The sequence below is a fragment of the Polypterus senegalus genome, unplaced genomic scaffold, assembly GCF_016835505.1.
Source record: "Polypterus senegalus isolate Bchr_013 unplaced genomic scaffold, ASM1683550v1 scaffold_9746, whole genome shotgun sequence".
Classification (NCBI taxonomy): domain Eukaryota; kingdom Metazoa; phylum Chordata; class Cladistia; order Polypteriformes; family Polypteridae; genus Polypterus; species Polypterus senegalus.
In genome coordinates this window covers 1-9,866 of record NW_024384499.1, presented here as the reverse complement: position 1 = coordinate 9,866, position 9,866 = coordinate 1, and the positions used below count along the sequence as shown (strand labels likewise).

Below are 9,866 nucleotides of genomic sequence, written 5' to 3'. Positions count from 1 at the left end.
TTAGAGTAAAAGTAGTAACATTCGAGGACTGATGCTTTTAGAAATGTTAAACTGCCAGTGTGAGAGACTGAGGAGAGTACATGAATTACCAGTGAGGATGGACATTTGTCCAGGATGGTTCTTGCTGATGATTCTAGAACAAGTTCTAGCTCAGTGTCTTTTAAAATGTTGGGCTACAGAGTTTTAGTAAATGGACTGATGAATGGATGTCCAAAATAGTACATGTATCTGGCAAAGGTAAAACATATGGGCTGCTAGTTAATACTAATGAGTGAAAAAATATTTGAATACCTGTTTGGTTTTAATAGAATCCAAGTTGATGTTGGGATATCTTGTGGTGGGGTTTATGCTATATTCAGTGATGTTTTTGTAGGTGTTCTCTGGAGTTGTTTGTGAAAGTAATTGGTAGATACTTTCTCTACAAAAAAGACAAATGAAACTGTTAAAAAGACAGTCTGAAATAAATGTATTTTTCTTCCACTTGGGACCTTTTCTAGTGATACGGAAATTGATGAACTATTATAAACAAATTAATTGTTGGCTTAATTTTTTAAAACACCTTTCAGCAATGACTTCCAGAGGAGATGCACCAAGACCCCAGCTGACTGAACCATCCATCCTGCATCAAAGGCTGCCAAGAATCCCCGTGCTATCCCTGTCCCCAGTGGCCAAAAAGGCTAAAATGAAAATAAACATCATAAAATTTATATTGTTGCATTCTATAGATACAATCTTGAAAATATGATAGGTTTGGATTATAGATTAAATTACAAATTAAGTTTCAATGTTTTCTGCTCCTTTCATTATTTAATATGCAATTTGCACACAAATATGCAGAGGTGAGCAGTGGCTCACAGCTGAGTGAATCTGCTTTTATCAAAGATCCCATCTACATACATAGAAAGGCTCATTACCATTGGATAGCGGAGTTTCACACCTTTACAATGATGTATAGTTGTCCATGATCAGTCATTTGTAATACATATCATAGGTGTGTGTAAAAGGCAGGAAATTGCTTGAGTGATAGCTCATTTTTACACACTTTTAAATGCACAAAGCTTGAGTAAGACTCCAATCAAAAGTTTGACTCTACTGAAAATTACACCTTTGCTGAAGAACTTGATGATACGAGTTGATTTATAGATGCTGCTTAGTATAAGTTTGAAGTAATGCAGCATGTAGTTTTACAGTTTAAACATCATGGTTCAATTACCATACCCAGAGGCTGGCTACATGCGTGCTTCCCTGTATTAGTTTTCTGAACTGTGCTCTTTAATTTCAGGGTATAATCCTCCCAATGGGATCAACAACACTGTGTGATTTTTTATTCTATTTTAATTGTGCTTGCTTCACTACAATGCAGAAACAAGCACAATTATAAAGAAGAAACAAAAGCAAGCACAATTAAGCAAGATAAAAAAATACTGCACAGTGTTGTCGATTCCATCTGTGGTGGGTAGGAGAGAGAAAGATTATACCATTAACAAGTCTCATGTGTTTGCGCCCAAAAGTGGCTGAGAAACACTGGTTTAGGGTGTGTGTGTGTGTGTGTGACTAGCTTTAGGGGGGCCCTGTCCAAGACCGTTTCCTGCTCTGTATCCAGGGCTTCCAGCAAAGGTATTGGTATGTGAGGCAACAACTTATGTGAAGTGACAACCCAGTGGCTTACTGCATAGTTCAGCTCCTTATCCACAAAATCACAATGTCTACCATAACTTTAAGTTTTCTTATTATTGTTTGGCCTTGTTTTCTATTTTAAGACACTTTTAAAAAGATGTAATGCGATCTTCTTCTTTAAGTATTCTCCAGTAATGTTGGATTGTGGCTCCTATGAGCCACTTCATTTGTTTCTCCATTAAGTTGGTGGAGAAATATTACTGACAAAAGAAAAGTTTTCCAAAAGGTTCATGTAGGCACAGTAAGATACCATTAGGAGGATATATCCCAATTTTGTATGGCTGGTAGCTTGAAAGTGAATTTTTTACAGAACCAATGCACAAAACAGTAACAATTCTAAGCAAACTTTATCTTTAATCTGCTAAGTCCACATTCTGCCAGTTAAAGCATAAATAAAAATGTACAAGATATTAATTTTTCTTTATAAAAAAACAAAAGAAAGAAAAAACATTAAGCACTGAGCAACAGTATGTAACATAGAACTGTGGTGGACAAAGAGCACAGTAAGGTGTCATGAACATGCTGCTACCATACCTCAACAAGACAGTCTCCAACCAGCCCAATCAGGAGTCTATGCCCATTTTTCTCTTTCACTAGAGAGGCATTTTCTGCACGGTACATACAAGTAAAGTCAAATATGCCACATCAGGCTTCTTTGCACTGTTCAGTGCGAACTCTAAGTCAGGTAGCTGGTGATTAGTAGAGAATTGAGCGTTCATATGCAAAACCTTTAGGGCATCAAAATTTACATTTGCCGTTGAGAGTAAAGCATCTGTATCACTTTGATTCTAGGGTTAAAAAAACAAAAAAAAACATAAGGTGAGCTAAAAGTGAGTTTGAGCAACATTCAAAATCACACAAGAAGTGCTGCAACAGGCTTTAACAGGCCCTGCCTCTTGACAGCCCCCCAGCCATGACTCTAAGCGACAAGAAAAACTCCCAAAAACCCTTGTAGAAAAAAAAAAAATTGGGAAAGGCAGTTCAAAAAGAGACCCCTTTCTAGGTAGGTTGGGTGTGCAGTGGGTGTCAACAAGAGGGGGGGTCAATACAATATAATACACAGATCAGAACAAATCCTCAATACAGTGTAAAAATTTTACAAGTACAGTGTAGCACCAGAATTTAACAGTAGATGATATCACATATCAAATCATGATTTGATTTGCTTACATATTAATGATTCAAAACACTGATCAAATCGGAAAGCACAAAGTAAATGAACCCAGTTCCATGAGACAAGTATAGTTCTGAAACGTATGACTGCTTTTTTTCTTGATGGCAGTTTCTAATAATATTCACTGATATCTTCAATGGTAAATACCATTGCAAAGAATTTACATGAATGGTAAAACTTGATTACATAGATTTAATCTTCATATAATTTGCAGATCAGTACAGTAAAGCTGCTTACTCATAGTCATATATTCAGCTAGGTTTTGCAGTCATATTTTAACCTCAAAATAAATCAAGCATTTCAATCACTGTGCCACAGTTCTTATAATGCCTGATTTTATTTATTACAATCAGAAACAATGGCATTGAAAAATATTCAGACCATTTTAAAACACATCCTAAATATTAAATGTTTTTTGCTAAAACCAAACTCTCCAATGTGAAAAGAAATAAGTTGACAGTGCAGTGTTTGTCATCTCTGTATGCTCAAATAAATACAAAATTACAAAAGCCAACCCATCTCACAGTATGCATAGGAATGTAAATACAATAAGAAAACAAATTCCACGACTTTCTAAAAGTATTCTGAAAAGACGAGCATCCATTGTTCGTTTGGGATTCATAACACAAGACTTACTTTGCAGTTACATTTCACTTGAATGCTTGATTTTGCAGTATAAAACATAACACTTCCGGAAAAATTTCAGCTGGTCAGTAATAATCTTTTTGGATCCGCACAAGTCAGTGCATCCAGGGATTAAAGCACTCACAATGAATTAGCAAAGAATTAATGCTTATGGCACATTCACAGTGATTTTTTGCTTATTTTTGGGGAAAGGTAAGCACACGGGATATACGACTTGAGTGTTGTAGTGGATTATGTAGAGTTATCATGAGAAACCTCTTAATAGCATTCTGAAATCACAAAGTTCTGAAGAAGTAAAAAAAAAAATACAAACTAATAAATATAAAAGCAACTGAAACAACAGAAATTAGATTGAAAAGCCTTTTAAAGGTTAATACTGTGCTTAAACTTTAGGAGACTGCAACATTGTGGAACTGATATGAGAAAAAATGCAATTAGCATATGATAAACTTTTTGCCATGCCTTTGCAATATTTCTTGTACAATATGTACAGACTCTGTAGTCTACAAGAAAAAGGTAAATAAATTAATTGGTTTCGTTCAAATAAAAATAGGATTTTGTGCAGTAATCCAAGTTCAGGAATTTAGACTTTAAAATGCACTATTAAAAGCTTGTTAGACTCTTAACAAAATGTTCCTGCCTTAAATTACATTCTAGCATCTTAGAGCTTGTAACAGTGAATCTTCAACAAACCTTTTTAATAACACCTTTGTTCAGTAGGCTCTTCTTCTTGGCAGTCATGACAAAATAATGAGTGTCATCTTTATAGTACACAATGTTCTCCAGGTCAATACCTGTAAAGAGTAAGAATTCGAGAACAAATAGATTAGACCTTAAGTGAAATAAAGTGATTAATATTTATTAATTTTAAAACTTTACAAGCTGGAATTCTTGCAAGTCATAATTTAGTCATTTGGTATTTAAAAGACAAAGAAGCCTTTTCACTTCAAAACGGTGCATTAGACATATATACATTAAATGAAAGACCTCTGTGTGTGTGTGTGTGTGTGTGTGTGTGTATGGAGCAGTCCGCCTCCTCATGCTCAACCACAGCCAATAGATAGTACATGCATGTACTTTATAAATTTTGCAGCTGGCATGAACCTCACGTCCAAGTACTGAAATGACATGTGTGGAGCAAAAGTCACCACACAACATCGACGTTGTTCTAATGACACAGATAAAAAGACACAGCATTGAAACAAAGCAATCACCATGGCTCAACAACATCCAAGTGAAATACCTCAGCAGTGGAGGGCAAGGCTTGAAGTTTTCACTAAAACATTGTCTATTTGGAGGTATTTTTTTGAGCCAAAGATTAATAGAACTCATATGCCAGCAATACAGCTAAGATGTGGTATCACCATTGTCTTCTTACGAAAGCCAGTGCCGCAGCAAGCACAGGTGGGTCCATGTCCTCTGTACTTGGTAATTCTTAAGAGTTAGCGGACACCTCTCCAATTTCACAAATATAGTAAAACTGCTAGGGAGTCTTCAGGTTGCTTTTTGTCCCAAAGACCACACACAGATTGTGATTTCTTTAAAAGTAATACAAACTAACATTGAGTAAAACTGAACAAAAAAGACAAGACAGAAAAAAATTACAAAATTAAAAAGACATTTTATGAAAAGACTACAAAACAAATTAGTTTGTTTGAATCTCTATATGTGAAATTAGGAATTTTAAACATGTTATATTGCAATTTACATTTAGTCAGATGCGGCTCCCAGTTCCAGTAGCCCAACAAGGTGGGTCCATATCCTCTGCACTGGGTAATTCTTAAGAGTTAGCCGACGCCTCTCCAAGTTCACAAATATAGTAAAACTGATAAGGAGTCTTCGGGTTGTTTTTTGTCCCGAAGACCACACGGGCTAGTTATCTATGTTTTACCACAAATACATAGTAATACTTTTAAATGTAATTTGACATCCCTGTGTCACAAAAGCAAAGCCCATTAAAATTTTCACAAATAGTAAGCAGTTTTGAGTTCCTTGGTGTTAATATTACAATAGACATTTTGACAGAGTTCCATAATACTTAACAAATATTATATACGATAGACAGATAGATACAGTTTACGTATTTATAGCTAGAAATCCACCCCCCTTCATTTGCTATATATTGCCTTTGATTCCTGTATGTCTAATCATTTTCTTCTGACAATGACACTCAAGCTGCACACAAAGTTATTATCTACAAGTCAACATACCACAGCAAACCATAACACACTATCCCATTTAACCAAGAAGACAATGTGAGTTGTGGTTTTTAAATTCAGCCCTGGTGGACCCCCAAGGCTGCAGGTTTTATTTCAACTGACTTCACAATCAAAACATCATTCTAAATTCGAATCGTATTGCTTAGTTGTCTGGCCTATAAGTACTACTGGAAAAAGTATATATACAGTATATATTGGTATTATTTACCATAGATTTCAATGCTCATGTTTCTTTTGCCACATTCTCTTTAATGTAATTTTTTCTGTAGAGTTTGTTAATTTAATTGTATCTAAATACTGATGATTAGTAATGAACACAGATGCAAACAGTGAATGCTGAAGGGGAACTATTACAATGCCATTTTCCAAGGACTACTCATTAAGAGACATTTCTTGCAAAGAGCAGAAACAACACTATAGAAAAAGATTAATTATAAAGAAAATAGAAAGGGAAATTTAAATATTATATTTAAAGTTTTGTTGCTCCTAGTAGACATCAGAAAGCATATGCAAGTTAAACAAAAAGCACTTTACCATATGCCACTAAAACAGGTTAGGAAAAATGTACCTACGTGCTTATAACTTTTCTACATCCAATATGGTTATAAGATAAAATTAGCAAATTTTTAAAGACATTAAGGAATAAAGTAAGATGCTTTAATTGTACTGATATTTGCTATAGAGGACTATAATGCCATATTATAGTCTTCTTTTCAAGACTACACATTACTTGTGCCCAAACTAAATTAAACTGAATGAGCAGATAGTGCCTCATGAGGTGGAGCAAGGAGTATGGACAGTATAAGTAAAAAGAAATTCAATCATGACTACATGCTGGTGCACTAACAGCTATAAGCATGTTCTTCAAAAGCTTACAGAACAAAACAGACAGAAATGTAATTCTGGTCTCAATGGAAATGTCTACTCTTAAGAGTAAGTAGTCTAACATGGTTTGTTGTTAGTTATTCGAGTACAGCTGCCTATTTTAACTAGCTAAATACCTAGTATTTCTCAATATTAAATGTGACCAGTGCTTGGGTTTTTCATTTCTTTACTCTATACCCCCCCCACCCCCATTTGTGGCAACTAGAAATTGCATCATTATCTCATTTTTTTTCCTTCATCATCTGCACTGTGCCTAATATTTGACATATGTTGATACTGAAAGAATAAAACTGCCAAAGCAAACGTCATGAATTAATTAGGAAGCTACAGATGTTATGGAGAAGCAGTGGACACTCCAGCACAATGTATAGATGTTCACGGAAAGAAATCCAATACACTACATTGCATGCCACACTGAAAAGTAATGAATCATTTGACTGATTTGTTTTTAGTTATTACAAGGGTTGTGCCAAAATGAACAGGCATTGCATTTCAGTGAATTTTCTGTGCCGGATTGCACTTAATTTTAAAACTGATAGATAGTCTTTCATACTTTACAGTTTGCACTGTTTGTCTTTCTTTTGAATGTCATGTATGTTTTTTTCTGACTAAAATGTATGTGTTTTTCAGTAGTGTCTAAGGCAGCACCTCCCATCACCTTTCTGTCTTATGTTACTGCCTAGGGTGTAGGGCCAACATCAAATCCTACAGTGACTCTACATATGTGTTAAGTCCTCTTGTAAATTATTCCAGCTATAGAATGTTTGTCTGTCTGTGCCTACCTCCACTGCTCATTGGCAGCTAGCTTGAAAACTGTTATGTAATTTATACCAGATTTCTTGCAAATAACAGAACAATCTTTACTGCCAAGAAAAGCTGGCTGCTTTAGACTCAGTACGTGGACAAGCTCCACTAACCCAGCTGTCTTATGTGAACGTGTGTGTTCCTGAGACCTTGCACAGCAATAATTAAAGTCAGTACTGAAGGACTGCTCAGTAGTGTTTTTTTGTTGTTTGATTTTTTTTTAATAAAACTGAGAATAAAAAAAAAAAAACTCAGTTGTTTATGTAGCATATGGCAATAAAGGAATATTATGAAAAATATTAAAAAATATTTAGGTATGATAATTGTAAACTATTTTTATACCAAAGATGAAAGAAGGCCACAGAGTTGTTTAATGTTAATTTTCTTTTAAGGGCAATAGAAATCTGCATATAAAATTGAATACTGATAATATAATTAAAATCCAAATACTTTAAAACGTAAATATACAATAAATGGCACAGGAATGTATTTAAATATAATGTTATAATTGATTTATACCTAGTGTCTACAGTAATAACATTCAAAATGTAACTCTCAATCCTATTAATTAAATAATTTCGGATCATTACTAGTGTTGATCACTGAATTTTGCTAAAGCGAAAGTAAATAATGCAGGTAAGTAGCATTAATTGTGAATTTCCCCTTGGGATTAATAAAGTATCTATCTAATTGGTTAATTAATGCTAAAGGAAATGAATGCCATTACTTAAAAAAATTTACAACGATGACAAAATGCAACTATTCTTAAAATTCTCAGAACAAATGCAATTACTTAGAGAAGTATGTACTATTCAGTACCAAAATTAAAGATACACCATCAGCATCAACATTTAAATCAATGCTAAAGTCATAGCATACTCTTATTATATCTGCTAGTGAAGCAGCTCACATTGTCTTCTTTAATTATTTTTTTGTCTTTATGATTGGTTGTTGCTAAGCTATTCCCATTCTCTGTGTGCTGCTATCTTGACTAAGTTATCCTTCAAGAATTGGCATAAGGACCTCAGATTTAAGGCGTCATCACTAATTATGCACCTAAGCCCTAGTTATATACTAAACACATCATAATTTTTCTACACCTTAATTTATATATACTTTTCTAGTCTTATAAAGAAGTATGTTACATAAATATATTTAGCTGAAGGAGCACTTTTTTTCTTTCAAGTGCATTGATGTGGAACTTGAGGCCACTGTTTCTTTCACCCTTTTAACAACCATCACTAAGGTTTTTGTCCTGGTCCTTTCAAAAAGAATTAAAGTACTGTCCACCATTATTTCATATTTCCATGCATAGTTAAAGGTGGAAAGTCACACTGAATCCAAAACACAAGTTCAATGCAATATATTCTTATCAATATCTGAATATTCTTTCTGTCACTGATTGCAGAATAGACAACTTTATGTGGAATTTGAACACATGTCATGTGCCTGAATTAAGATTTATTACAATATACTACCAAGGCCTCAGAACTGAACAATGCCCTCTGTTATCCTAATGGTACTCTTGCCCCAACAACCTTCTGCCAATCACACCTCAAAAATGTATTCAATATCATGTAAAATTGTATTTAAATAATTGATATACAATTATAAGCTGCACCCCTCATACTGCTTTATTGAACTAATAAAATGTAAAAAAATCGGTTTAGGTGTGACATACTTAAGTGTAATAATATTCAACCAAACACTGTACTGCAGAATGTCTAGGGAGAACTATGCATCCAGTAGGCCAAAAGCACTACTCTGAAATACAGTAAATGGAAATTAAATTAGTAAGCTCAAGACCTGTCTCTTTGTGCAGATTTTGAAAGAATTTTGGTTGTAGATCTTGGCAAACCACTGATCTCTGAGACCTTGGCCTCGGCTGCTGTGTGCCTATTGATGAAGTTTGCAGTGATTCCAATTGCCAGTTTTCCTCGATTTCCTTCCTCCTGAACCCTGTATCAAAAAGGGGAAAATCTGAATTAGTATAAGAACCAGTGCCAAAAGATTAGATAAAAATAACATTATCACCAAAATGAACGCTGTGGAAGAGAATGCAACTTTTCACATCTGGCCAACAAACTTAAAGAAGATGCCACTCTGTTACAAACAACCAATTAGTAATTAAACCAGTTTACACTAAATTCTTCTCTTCATCAGAATGGTTAAAAACACAGCATTTTCCAGTGAAATACCATGAGGCCATAGGTGGAGCATGCAAAATCCACAACAGTGACAAGACTAAATTTCAACCAGGATACCCAAAGTTCTGATGCAGCAGCGGTACCCATTATATCACTTTAAATCTTATATACATTCATCAATTACTGACCATGCCTAAGCCACTTCAGGGTTGCCTAGGTCTGCTCATGTACATTCTGAATCCCTAACCTGGAGCCTGCAATGCAAAACCCCCCCTGCAAAACATTTTTTTTGAACTCTTCCAGTAAAACGGAAAA

The 9,866-nt window shown here is 34.6% G+C and overlaps 1 pseudogene; it reads right to left on the bottom strand.

Moving 5' to 3' along the window:
* Nucleotides 1-605: 605 nt before the first annotated feature.
* LOC120521981 lies at nucleotides 606-9,363 on the bottom strand (annotated as a pseudogene).
* Nucleotides 9,364-9,866: the final 503 nt, after the last annotated feature.